Source organism: Camelus bactrianus, chromosome 19, assembly GCF_048773025.1.
Source record: "Camelus bactrianus isolate YW-2024 breed Bactrian camel chromosome 19, ASM4877302v1, whole genome shotgun sequence".
NCBI classification, from domain to species: Eukaryota; Metazoa; Chordata; class Mammalia; order Artiodactyla; family Camelidae; genus Camelus; species Camelus bactrianus.
Window position 1 is genome coordinate 10679562 of NC_133557.1, and position 14185 is coordinate 10693746.

Genomic DNA, 14185 nt, shown 5'->3' on the forward strand with positions numbered 1-14185 from the left:
TGTGCCTTACTCAAATGTCTGATGTCTGTTGAGTTTTGGTTGAGGACTTGTTCTTGAGAGTCAGGCTGTTAAATCCTAGTGGGAAATTCAGTGCATTGTGGTTTTATGGCTTTCTTGTCTCCTGCAGCAATGGGTAGTGGTTGGAGGAGGGGTATCTATCTCCTCCTAATGCAGACAGACAGTTCCCATGTTCTCGCCTCCGTACCTCATCCCTGTCTGCTGTGGTACTGGTGTAAGTTCTGAGCTTGTCTGGAATTTAGGGGATGAATCTGCTTGATTCTTTTCAGTATCTCCCTCAGTAACACTTAGATTTCATCTTCCTTTTTTTTGCTGACTTGTCTGCTTTGCTTCTCTTGTTTCTCTGTCATGGATGACTTCCATATTTTATCTCCACTCTGGATATTCCTCCCTGAACATCAGTTGCCTACTCAATATCTCTGGTGGGATACTCGTGGCATCTCAAAATTCGCATGTACAAAACTGATTCCATGACTTCCCCGCCTCAAACCTGTTTCCCCTTTGTCTTGCATACATCGATTAGTGAGAATTTCATCTTTTAAGTTGCTTAATTAGAAACCTTGGTGTTTCCTTGGACTTTTCTTTTGCTCTCATGGCACATGTAATCATCAGTGAACCCTGTTGGCTTAACTTTCAGAATATATCCCATCTTCCCACCCCTCCCCCTGCCGCCATTCTGGTTGAAGCCACCATTATCTTTCTCTTCGGTGACTGTAATAGCTTCCTAACTGGTCTCCTTGCTTCCACTCTTGCCACTCTCCTCAGCACTGGAGCCCGGGAGATTTTTTTTAAAAAGTCAGATTGTATCCTTTCTCTGCTTGAAACCCTCCCGTGCTCAGCCACCCCACCACCCCTTTTCACTCAGGGTAAAGGCCGGAATCCGCAGAGTTGCTTGTAGTGCCCTTACATGATCTGCCTCCCACCCTCACTCCTGTTTCTTCTCTTCTTACTCTCTCCCCTATTCCCTCTGCTTGATAAACACAGTGGCTTCCTTGGTGATCCTTAAACTTGCTGTCGCTATCGTTTGCTTCAGCTGTCTGCAGTGCTCCCCCCCCCCCCACCTTCCAGCCTTGCTCTCTCACCTCCTTCAAATCTGTGCTCAAATTGTACCTTGACCTCTCTACACCCCACAGCTCTCCCAATCCACCTGTTTTGCCTTATGATTTTCTTGGTATTTATTGCTGTCTGATATACTATATTATGTATTTGTTCATTGTCTCTTTCCTTTGACTACACCTGGTCCACTAGGGGAGGAGTTTTTAATTTTAGTTAATGTTGTCTCTTCAGTCCCTAGGAAAAAAAGTGGGTGCTGAGTAAGTTTGTGTGAATAACTGAATGATAGTTTATTTCTTTGAATTTGGTAACATAGTGAATTATGTTAATAGATTTTTTCCCAGTGTTCAAGCATCCTTGTATTCGTGGCATAAGTGTCACTTTGACATGGTTTTCTTTTTAAATATACAGAGTATGAATGATTTATTTAGGATTTTCACATCTGTATTCATAAGAGACCTATTTATGATATTTCAGTTTCAAAACCTTGTCCTGTTTTGGTATCAAAACAAGCTGTGCTGTTTTCCGTCTCTTGATTTTTCACAGTGGTCTCTTTAGGACAGTGATTATTTGTTCTTTTTGGTAGAATGTACCTGTAATACCTCTTGGCCATGATGTGTCTTATTTTGAGAATATGTTGTTTTTACTTTTTTAAATTATGAAATATATAAATCATACAAAAAGGATATATGCAAATTTTGTGTTATTTTAAATAATAACTAAAAAATAAACTATGCACTCCCATATCCACCAGCAAGCTCAAGAACAGAACATCCTTTACACTCTTTGAAGCCTCTGAGCGTGTCCTGTTCTCTCCCTGCTGAAGATAACCACTATTCTGATTTTCATATTAATCATTACCTTGCTTTTATTTCCAGGTTTACCCACATGTGTATGTATTGCTGAACATGCCTTTTAAAAATATCTTTATGTGAAAGGAATCACACTGTATGTATTTTTCTCTGATTTGCTGCTTTTGCTTATTGTTTCTGAGCTTGATCTGTGTTAGTGCATTTAATTGAAATATACCATATTTTTTGCTTTATGCTGTTTTATGGTTTGAATATTCCATGATTTCTTTGTCCATTCTGCTTTTGGTGTGTATTTGGGTTGTTTAAGTTCTTGCTGTAACAAATGGTGCTGCATCGGGTACTCGTACGTCTCCTGGCGCATGTGTGCAGTAGCTTCTCTAGGGTGTGTATATTGCTGGGAATGGGACTGACTAGTAGGATGTGCACCTGATCATCAGTATGAGGTAGTACAGCTGTTTTTCAAAGTGATTGTGAATTTTACACTCCTTTTATAGTATATGAGAATTCCTGTTGCTCCACAGCCTGAGTAGTATAGTTGGTATAAAATAATATATTGTGTTTTCCTCCCTGTTTTAACATTATGGCATCATTTACGTACAGGTGAATTCACCCATTTTGATGTACTGGTGTACAGTTCTATGAGATTTTAATAAACAGTTCATTAGTTCACATTTGTTTGACATTTTATTTAGCATTGTAACAGTCTGTGTAAAGGTATGCCATACCTGGCTTGAGTGCAGTTGCCCCAGTAAACGTTGGCATGCTTCTCCCCCTGCTAAAAGTTCAGTTTTATGTATATGTACAGTAAAATTCACCCTTTTAGGTTGATAGTCCTTTGAATTCTGACAGATACATATAGATGTGTAATTACCACCATAATTAAGATAGAGATTCATTAAAATACAAGATTCATCACCCAAAAAACTTCCCCTATGCTTTTTGTAGTCAACTCCTCTCCCCTCCTAGCTCCTGCTGGCCGCTGATTTGTTTTCTATCCTTGCAGTTCTGCTTTTTCCATCCAGAATATCATATAAATGGAATTATGCATCATGTAGCCCTTTGAGTCTGGCTTCCTTCACTTAATGTGAGGTATTTGAAATTTAGTCATCTTGTAATGGACAGTAGTCACCCCTTATCCGAGGTTTCACTTTCCGCAGTTTCATTTACTAGTGATCGGCTGTGGTCTGGAAATATTAAATGGAAAATTCCAGAAATAAACCGTTCATGAGTATTGCACAGTGTTCTAAGTAGTGTAATGAAATCTTGAGCTGTCCTGTGGTATCCTACCTGGGATCCCCGGCTGTCCATATTGTCTGCTCCTGGCATCCAATCACTGATGTCGTCATGGCTCTGGTGATTTAGGATCACCCAAAGCAGATGATCAGTAGTCAGTAGTAGGTCAGTAGTAGCCTAACATTGCATCACAATGCCTACATCACTCACCTCACTTCATCTCATGTAGTCATTTTATCATCACAAGAAGAAGGGTGAATACAGTGCCATAAGATAATTTTGAGAGAGACCACATCTACGTAACTTGTGTTACTCTACTGTTACAATTGTTCTATTTTATTATTGTTATTAATCACTTACTGTGCCCAAGTTATAAATTAAACCTTTATCATAGGTATGTGTATATATAGGAAAAAACATACCATACATAGGATTTGGTACTATCTTGGTTTCAGGTGTCCACTGGGGGTCTTGGAACATATCCTTCACAGGTAAGGGGGACCTACCATATATGAACAGCTTTTCTTTTTTCCTCTGGCAATATCATTTCATTTTCCCCCAGAAATCTATTTTGATATTGATATAGCTTATCCAGTTGTCTTACAATTAGTTTTTGCATGGTGTATTTTTTCCATCCTTCTACTGTTATAGTACCTATCTGTCTTTTATATTTAAGATTTCTTTATATTTCTGGTTGGGTTTTATTTATTTTTATCCAGTCTAATGATTTCTGCCTCTTTAATTGGGATGCTTAGACCATGTACATTTAATGTGATTACTGATACCTTTGGATTAAATCTTCCATCTAGCTCTTTGTTTTCTCTTTGTCCTGTTTTCTTTCTTTTTTCTTCCTTTTCCTGCCTGTTAATTTTTTCCAGTCTTTTTTCTCTCTGCTTCATTTTGAATGCTTTCTGTTGCTACTGACTTTTTCTTCTCCAGTATTTAATTTGCTGTTAATCTCATCCAGTGAATTTTCCATTACAGATACTGTATTTTTTATCTTTAGAAATTCCATTTGTTTATTTAATATCTTCATTTTTCTTTTTTTTTACATTTTTTATTGATTTATAATCATTTTACAATGTTGTGTCAAATTCCAGTGTAGAGCACAATTTTTCAGTTATACATGAACATATATACATTCATTGTCACATTTTTTTCTCTGTGAGCTACCATAAGATCTTGTATCTTCATTTTTCTCGTTGTGCTTATTCTTTCTTTTAATCCTGGATTATTGCGTATATTTATAGTGGCTATTTTAAATCTTTGTCTATTAATTCCATCTCCTGTCATTTCTGGGTCTTTTGCTATTGATTCTTCTGCTTATGAGTCACATTTTCCTGCTTCTTGGCATATCTAGTGGTTTTTGTTTGGGTGCTGACAATGTGAATTTTACATTATTGGGTGCTACAATTTATCTTCCTTTCAAGAATGCCTGGCTTTATTTTGGCAAGTCTTTAGGTTACTTGTGGATTGATTTATTCCCTTTGAGGCTTGTTTTTAAGTTTTGTTTTGGTAGGTCTAGAGTAGCCTTTTCTCTAAAGGATGGTTTAATTCTCCTACTAAAGTATGTCCCTCCGGGGTCTCTACCAAATACCTCAGATGTTTAATAGTGTCCCTCCACTCTGGCTAGTCATAACTCTGTCTCTAGGCCTTTTACTCTGGGAATTACTCAGCCATTCATTGCCCAGCCTTACGGAATTTCACTATATATATATATATATATATATATATAGTGTACATTTTTCGAAGTCTTTTTCTACATAGCTTCCTCCTCTCTGGAATTCTGTTTTGCAACTTCCAGCCATCTCAGCCTACCAGAACTTTGATCTCTGTCTCAGCTCAGGAAACTTCCTGTGCTCTGCTTGGGACCCCCTACATCTGTATACATGTACAAATGTATATATGTTTTTAAGATAAAATATTTCATGAGTTCTTACTGATAATTCCAATTCAAATTCAAGACTGTAGGGTTTTTTTGATTGACGAAAGTCAATTTTATTATGTGTACTTCCTTTGTCATGTGGAAATTCTGGTTCGCGGTGAAACCACATAATTACTCATTTGCTTTTTCCAATATTCTCAGGATGACAATGCCAGCACCACCACCAATATGATTACTCTAAAGGGTTTTTAGTATTGTTGGCCTTAGGGTAAATCTTACTGGGGATTTTACACATCACTGCTATTTAAAAATATTTAAAATATTTAAAAATATTTAAAATATTTAAACATCACTTGAAATGATTCCTTTGTGTATGGTTATGCCATCAACTTGATACACAGTTTGGTTTATTAGTTTTTTTTTAAGGAGTTGCCTTTATAAATTTTAATTTTGTTTTATAATGATGTAAAATATGTATGGTTAAACACACAGCACAGTGTTTAGTTTGTGAATTCTAGCTCCTTCCCAATCCCCTTTACCTATTTCGTTTTCCCTATGGGTGAGCATTTTATTTAATCTGTTTTTTATTATTTTCCTTCCTTTTTAGAAATACAAACAAATAACATATTTGTATTTGTGTCCTCCTCCTTTTTTAGAATGGCATCATACACACTTTTCCCCACTTTACTTTTTTTACTTAACAGTACGTCCAGGAGATCACTCCATAGTCATACAAAGAGAGATTATTCATTCCTCTTTACAGCGGTATAGTACCATATTTTGTGAATTTGCAGTTGTCAGTACTGTTCAAAATGTGATCCACAGACTAGTGTCATTTGGTGAACTGTTGTTCCTGTCTGCGATGAGATAAGTACAGAAGTTGGGAGTGTTTAGAAGCTTTTTTCACAATTTGACATTGCTGCAATATCTGAGCATGATGGGTGGACTCATCTCCCTCTGTTCTAGAGTGAAGATCACATTGGGTGTTCTTATGCTCACACAGTGAGTCATGTGTACTAGTCATGTGCAGTAGGACCACATACTGGTCTTTGATGGATTGGGAAAAAAACTCCCAAGCCAGTCTTTTAACCCAGATAGATTGAGAAAGGGTATATTTATGTACCCTACTGTTGGACATGGCCCCACAAGTTTTGTTATGTATGCTTTTTTAATTTAGTTCTAAATACTTTTGAGATTTCTATTAAGAAATTTTATTTAATTCATTAATTAAAGTTTTTTTGAAAAGTTTCCAAATACATAGATTGTTTCCCTCCTTCTGTTTTCTTTTTTTTTAGATCAATGTCAAAGAAGTAGTATGTGTGTTTTGGCTTCTGTTGAGACTTCTTTTCTGGCTTAGTATGTGGTCAGTTTTTAAAGTGTTTAAGGTATGCTTTAGTAGCATTTTTTTTTAATTACTTGTCTACTTTATGTCTATATGTATTATCAGTCAGGTTTTTAAATTAAGTTTTTAAATCTGTATTTTTAATTTTTTATTTGCTTTATATATCAATTTGAGAATTATCCCTCTTTTTAACTGTAGATGTGTCAGTTTCTCCTTTATATATTTTGAGGCTATGTTGTTTGTATTTTTAGTTATATATTATGGTGTAATAAACCACTGCAAAACTTAGTATCTTAAAACAGGAACCAGTTTGATTATATCTCATGAATCTGTGAATTGACTGGGCTTTTAGTAGGGTGGTTCTTCAGCTCCACTTGAGGTGGAGTTTCAGACGTATGGGGCTCTGTTCGACTAAAAGGTCCAAGACACTTGTGGCAGGTTGGCAGGAATGGCTGGAAGGTAGGGCTTAGCTTGGATGCTGCTGGGATGGTTAGCCTTTCTTTCCATGTGGTCTTGGGGCTTTTCCCTTTCTCACAGTCCTTCCTATGCTATTTCTCCAGCAAGACTTTCCAACTTTCTTAAATGGCAGCTGAAGGCTCTCAAAAGTGTAAAAAGCAGGAATTGTCAGACATTCTTAAGGCTCAGACCCAGGACTGGCACATGGCCACCTCTACCACATTCCCTTGTGCATAGCAAATCAAGAGATCAGCCCAGATTCAGTGGGAGGACAGAAATACCCAGGCAGCTTCCTTTCTTGGGGTCATTTTTGGAAACTAGCTACCACAGTGTGAGTTCAGTTTTCTGACTGTTAGACCTTTTGGGTTGCCTCTTTTATGTCCCTCATTATCCATATTAATGCTTCTGCTTTAAATTCTTTTATCTTTTGGGTGGAATATGGTTTTTATATCATCTTCAATTCTTCTATTTTGAACCTTTCTCTATTATTGTTTTTGCTTTTGTTATAAATAGGTTATAGCTGGGTTGTTTTTTAGTATTTGGTCTAGAGTTTCTACATTTTAAAAAGTGAATTAAATCCACTTACAGTTATTGTTATTACTAAGATAGTTTTGTCTTTTTTTGTTTGTTTGTTTATTTTTAAACACTTAATATGCTTTTTATTGTGTTGTTGCTCTGTTCCTGGCTTTTATTGAAATCACTTTAAAAAGTAATTTTTTTTCCTTTCTTACTGTGGTAAAAATATACATAACACTATTTATCATTTTAACTATTCTTCAAGTATACAGTTTTGTGGCATTAATAAGTACATTCATGTTGTCGTGCAGCAGTCACCACTGTCCCTCTCCAGAACCTTCCCAAACTGAAACTCATTAAACACTAACTCCCCATTCCTTCCTCCTCCAAGCCCCAGACTGCCACCCTTCTACTTTTAGTCTTTGTGAATTTGACTACTCTAGGTACCTCGTATAAGTGGAATAATACAATATTTATCCTTTTGTGACTGGCTTATTTCACTTAGCATAATATCTTCAAGGTTCATCCATGTTGTTGCATGGACTCATTTTTGGAATTCTTCTTTTTTACCCTCTGCTGGCTTGGAAGCTGTTTATTCTATTTTTGTCATACAGGTTACCTTTACAAAAATGCTTAATAGTCTAAGCTGAATATCTATCTGTCATGAACAATAATTGCATTTTAAAATGTTTTAATTCTGAATGTTTCACCTCTCCCATGCTTTTCTCTAGTTCTAAAGTTCCACCTTCTAACTCTCTCAAAGGTAGGCATTAAAAATGTTTAAAAATTATAGTATTTATGTTGAGATATTACAGATTTATTGGCTTACCATTGCTTCTTGAATCCCACTCCTTCATTCTGTGTTTAATTTCTTTTGTATTAATGTACACCATTTATCTAGTTCTTTCAGTTTGGATCTGTAAGTAATAAGCTACCTTTTATATCTTAAGGCCTCTGTTCAGTTACTCTAAGGTGGCCTTTTACCAGTGTAATGATTTGCAGTTGTTATTTTCCCTCATAGGAAGATGTCATTCCTTTGTTTTCTGGCATCTGTTCTTGCATTTGAGAAGTCTGGTGTCTGTTGCTACTTTATAATCATTCTTTTCTTTTGGTTGCTTTTACTGCTTATGTTTGTCTTTATATTGTTGTGCAGTTTTGCTGTAGTGTATATTTGAGTAAGTTACCCAGGAAATCTGAAAACTCATGTATTCAGTCTTGGCCAGTATGTCTTTGAATATCATCTTATTGCTTCCTCTTCTGACATTGATATTTCTCTGTGTTAAAAACTTCTCATTCTGTCTTCTGTATTATCATATTTTCTGTCTCTTTATCTTTTTGTGCTACATTTGGTGAGATGATTTCAGATAAGGAATACAGTTTACTAATTCTTTAGTTTTGACTGAGCATTCAGCTTTATACATCACATTTTTATTTCTAGATTTTCTACCTGATTCTTTTTGAAATTTGCATTTTCTCATTCTGTCCTGTTCTTGTGTTTTTCTTTCTAATTTTATTTCTGTACATTCTAAACATAGTAATTTAAAATTTAAATTTTAAAATTTAAAATCTGTTTTACTTGGATCTTGAGGTCTGAGTTTGCCTATTTCTTGTGTCTCTTAAGACCCTCCCTGTCTTTGATGGCTCATTTCTTTATTTCTTTATATAGTTTATTTTATTTTTGGGGGTGGGTGAGGTAATTTGGTTTATTTCTTTATTTACTTAATTATTTTTAACAGAGATACTAGGGATTTAACCCAGGGCCTCATGCTTTCTAAGCATGTGCTCTACCACTAAGCTATATCCTCCCCCCACCTATATAGTTTTTAATTTTGACTTACATGCTTATCATCTGTGGGATTTATTTTTTATGAGTCAGGTTGTGGAGGTATCCCTTTAAGGAAGTTTTGAGCTTCTGCTGAACCCTTAGTGCCATTCCTGGGCTTAGGCTAATTTCTTGGCTTGGGTTCCTGGACTGCTTGGGTGCAGTGATTTTTGAAACCCATACTTATGATCATGGGGTTTCATATTCTGAGAGGTGACATTTTTACCTCTGACTTCTGGCAAATGGTGAAATTCTTTTTTGTGGACTGGAAATTGGAGTTCTGTTATTCCTGTGTAGTTTGTGGCTTTTGATGTTTTATGCATCTGATTCATTTTCAGTTTCTTGTCTCTTAAGTTTCTTGCAGGCATTAAAACACCTGTCCTAAGCCTCAAGCCCCGTATTGGTTTTAGTAGCCCTGTTAGTTATTTGGCTTTGAGTCGCTTGTTTCTAGCGTCAGTGAATTTCCCTTTCTTGCTTTTAGGCTTGCCTGTGTGTGTGTGCGCGCTGTATTTTGCAGTTTTTAAAATGTGTTTGGATTGGTAGATGAGTGCTGCTGTGTCAGGCCTTTCTGCTGTATTCACTGAAAGATCTGTGGCACGTTTACTCACTTGTAGCTACATCCTGTAACTCACTAAAACACAAAAAGTTTCTGAGTTCTGTTAGAATCATGCTACTGGTGATGCAGCTATGGTGTGACTGAGATTGTTTTACCTTGCTTACAAAGCACTGTCAGGCTGAAAGGATCTATCAGTTGACATCGTTAATGAGCCCTTTGCAGCTTGATTGATCAGAGTGCCTTTTATTGCCTTGTGCTGTAGCACAGTTCTTTCTCATCAGCAGTTCTTCTGGGAAGGAATGACTGTGGTGGCCCGCTGCTGGTTTCTGAGGAGTTTAGATATATCTTGGGATAGAGAAAAGATTCCTCATCTTTTCTTGTAGTGATCTAATCTTCAGCTATCCCAGCCGAGTGGGCAGATGCCCATATCTGTAATTCAAGGACTCCAGATCTGCATATCCAAAAGGACATTTCCAAGATTCCACTGGTATCACAAACCCACCTCTTTCTTCATCTAGCATCCTCTTACTGACATCACAAGTCAGCCTTCCTCTTATGTTTCCTGTTCCTGTCTATGCCCTCACTGTCTTCTCAGTAACCCAGATTCAAAACCTGATTACTCCTGATTTCTTTTTCTTCTCCCACAGGCAGTCAGCTGCTAGATCACATTACCACTTTCCCTTAGTAATCCTGTCTTTTCTCCTACCATGACAGAATCAGGGTAATATATTCCAGATCACAGTCTCTCATTATCTCTCCTAATATTCCTCTGTGATCAGTGAATCTATTTATCTTATCTTCTTAGCTCAGACCAAGATCCCACCTTCTTACCCTCCTTTCTAATCCTAAACTTTTGGTGAAGTTCCACAAAATGTCCTTTTTGTGATTGTGTGGTGGGGATATTTTTCCTTTAGGCGTATTAGGACATAACTAGAAAAAGAACCAGAAGTGTATTTCCCGCTTTTGTTTTGTTTTAAACAAGTTAATGAGTCATTATGAAATTATGTGTACGGTAGTCAGGGAGTAGGGGAAAGGCTGATCCTTGAGACTGGAGTTTTAGTCATTAACTAATTGGATGGCTTTGGATACATTTCTTATATTCTCTGAGCCTCAGTTTCATCATCTATAATATGAGCTGTTGAACTAGGTAACTATAGTTAGCACTTATTGAGCTCTTAATTTGTTCCAGGAACTGGGCTAACAACTTTTTATGTATTGTCATTTTTTAAAATCTTTGTATTTGGAAATAATTCTCAACTCACAGGAAAGTTGCAAGGATAAGATAAATGGTATAAAAATGCTCTTATTCCCTTTATCCAGATTCAGCTATTGTTAACATTTAACATTGTTAACAGTGGAAATATTTGCATCTCTGTTTGTGAGGTGTATTGGACTGTAGTTTTCTTTTAAGAGTAATGTTGTCCTTGTGGAATGAAATAGTGTCTTAGTTTGAGTTGCTATAACAAAATACCACAGACTGGGTACTTTATAAACAACATAAATTTATTTCTCACAGCTTTGGAGGCTAGAAGTCCAAGATTAGGGCGCTAGCATAGTAGGATGAAGGCCCTCTCCTGGGTTGCAGATTTCCTCTTGTACCTTCATGTGGTTGAAAGGGCTAGGGAGCTCTGTGGGATCTCTTTTATGAGTGCTAATTCCATTCGTAAGGATACTAATAATCCACCCTCATGACCTAATCACCTCCCAGAGGCCCCACCTTCTATCACTACCACACTGGTCATAAGGATTCTTAACATTTGAATCTGGTGGAGGGGGACACATTCAGACCATGGCAATTGGGAAATATTTTTTCCTTTTAGATTTTCTGAAAGAATTTTTATAGAATTGGTATTATTTCTTTCTTTCATAGAATTCCCCAATGGAGCCACCTGAACCTGGAGATTCTTTAATTATAAATTCAATTTCTTCTATAGATATATGGCTGTTTAGGTTATCTCTTTCTTCCTGGGTGAATTTTAGTAGTTTGTGTCCATTTCATTCAGATTGTCAAAATTATTGTCATAAGGATGTTCATAATGTTTCTTTATTACTCTTTTAATATTTGTTGAATCTGTAATGATGTCACTGCTCTCTTCATGATATTGGTAATTTGTGTCTTCTGTCTTCACCTGATTAGTCTGGCTAGTGGTTTATCAGTTTTAGTAATTATCTCAAAAATCAGCTTTTGATTTCACTGACTTTTCTCTGTTGTATTCTGTTTTCTGTTTCTTTGTTCTCTGCTCCTTTTATTTCTTTTCTTATGCTTGATTACGGTTTAATTTGCTCCCTTCTTCCCATTTTTCTCATGATGAAAGCTGAGGTATTTGAGACCTTCTTTCTTTTCTAAGAATGTATATAACAAAATTCGATGTTGTATTATTATTTTCATTTAGTTCAAAATATCTTCTTAATTTTTTTTTTTTTTGCTTGCTTCTTTAAATTATTGGTTATTTAGAAGCATGACATTTAGTTTCTATGTATTTGGGGAGTATCCAGAAATCTTTGATTTTTTAGATGGAGGTACTGGAGATAGAACCCAGGACCTCATACATGCTAAGCATGCACTACCCCTGAGCTATTACCCTGCCCCCCTCTTATTGATATTTAATATAATTCCCTTGTGGTAGAAAGCATACCTTGTATGATTTGAATCCTTTTAAATTTATTGAGGCTTGTTTTATGGCCTTGGAATATATTGTGTCTTGATAAATGTTTCACATTACTTGAAAAGAGTGTGTATTCTGTTCTTTTGAGTTGATGTGTTCTGTAAATCTTGAGTAGTTTGTTGGTAAATAACATTGTTCAAATCTTCTGCATATATTCTTAACTGATTTTTCTACTTATTCTAGCAATTATAACTATATAGAGAGGATGTTGCAATCTCTTAATTGTTGATTTATTTCTTCTTTTAGTTTTGTCAAATTTTACTTCATGTATTTAGAAATTCAATTAAAAAGTCTATGAATATTTAGGTTCCTCTTGAGGAACTGACTCCTCTATCATTTTTTCAGTTCTTTTTTGGGGGGAGGAGATTAATTACTTTTTTAATGGAGGTGCTGGGGATTGAATCCAGGACCTCATGCATGCTGAGCATGCCCTCTACCATTTGAGCTATACCGTTCCCTGGCTCCTCTATCATTTTTAAATGATTGTGTTCATCTCTGGTAATATTCTTTGCTCCAAAGTTTACTTATCTCAATAATAATATAGCCACTCCTGCTTTCTTTTGATTAGTGTTTGCATGGTATATATTTTTTCTCATCCTTTTACTTTTAGCCTGTGTCTTCATATTTCAAGTTGGTTTTTTGTTTGTTTTTGCAGGTGCCATACAGTTGGGTTGCTTTTATCCAATTTGATAATCTCTGCCTTTCTGTTGAAGTGTTTAGGCCATTTACATTTAATATGATTACTGATGTTACGGAGTTTAAATCTACCATTCTGTTCATTGTTTTCTGTTTGTCCCATCTGTTCTTTGTTTGCTTTTCCTTCTTTTTTGCCTTCCTTTGCATTAAGGATTTAAAAACATATTTTTTTGATTCCCCTTTTTCTCTTAGTTGAACCTCTTTATTTTGTTTTAGTGGTTGCTTTAGTGTTTATTGTATAGGTATTTAACATCACAGTCTGCCTTCAAGTACTATTATACCACTGTACCTGTATTTGAAGAACCTTATAGCAGTGTGTGTCCACATTCTCCCTCAGTCTTTGTGCTGTTGTTATCAGACACTTCACTTCCACAGATGTTATAAACTCCACAGTACATTGTTACTAGTTTTCTTATTTAAGCAGTGCTTTTGAGAGTCTTTAGAGAGATTTAAGAAATAAGAAAAAAAGTCTTATTTTTCCTACATATTTTCCATGTCTGGTGGTCTTCATGGTCTATGTGTAGATTTGTATTCTTATCTAGTATTATTTTCACTCCGCCAGAAGGACTTTCTGTAATGTTTTTTGTAGCGCTAGGCTGCTGGCAATGGTATTTTAAAACATTTATGTGTTTGAAAATTATTTCCCCTTCTTAAAGGATATTTTCGCTAGATACAGAATTCTAGGTTGGGTTTTTTTTTTTTTTTTCTTTCTGTTCTTTAAAGGCATTGCTTCACTGTTTCTGGCTTGTAATATTTCTGATATGTCTGCTGTTATTTTGGTCTTTGTTCCTAAGCAAGTAATGTATCTTTTCTCCTCCTTTTTGTTAATTTTAAGATTTTTCTTTTCATTACTGCTTTTCAGTAGTCTGTTTATGATGTGCTTTAGTGTGGTTTGTTTCATGTGTCTTGTGCCTGGATTTCTAAGTGTCTTGGTTGGATCAGGTTTGATAAATATTCAGCCATTATTTCTTCAGATATTTTTCTCCATGTCCCCACCCTCTTTGAAGACTATAATTACATATATATTTGGCCTCTTGTTGTTCCAAAATTTATTGATAATGCTGTTCGTATTTTTTCCAGTCTTTTTACTTTCTTTGTTTTGGGTAGTTTCTACTGTTACATCCTCATGT

General features: G+C 35.8%; 1 protein-coding gene and 1 non-coding gene across 5 annotated transcripts in view; one reads left to right on the forward strand and one right to left on the reverse strand.

The window, feature by feature from the left end:
* The window catches only part of ASXL1 (ASXL transcriptional regulator 1), a 60640-nt gene that overhangs the window by 16881 nt on the left and 29574 nt on the right, over positions 1–14185 (forward strand). The window lies entirely within an intron of this gene.
* On the reverse strand, positions 9049–9121 carry TRNAS-AGA (transfer RNA serine (anticodon AGA)). The gene has a single exon. It is a non-coding gene; the product is annotated as a tRNA-Ser (tRNA).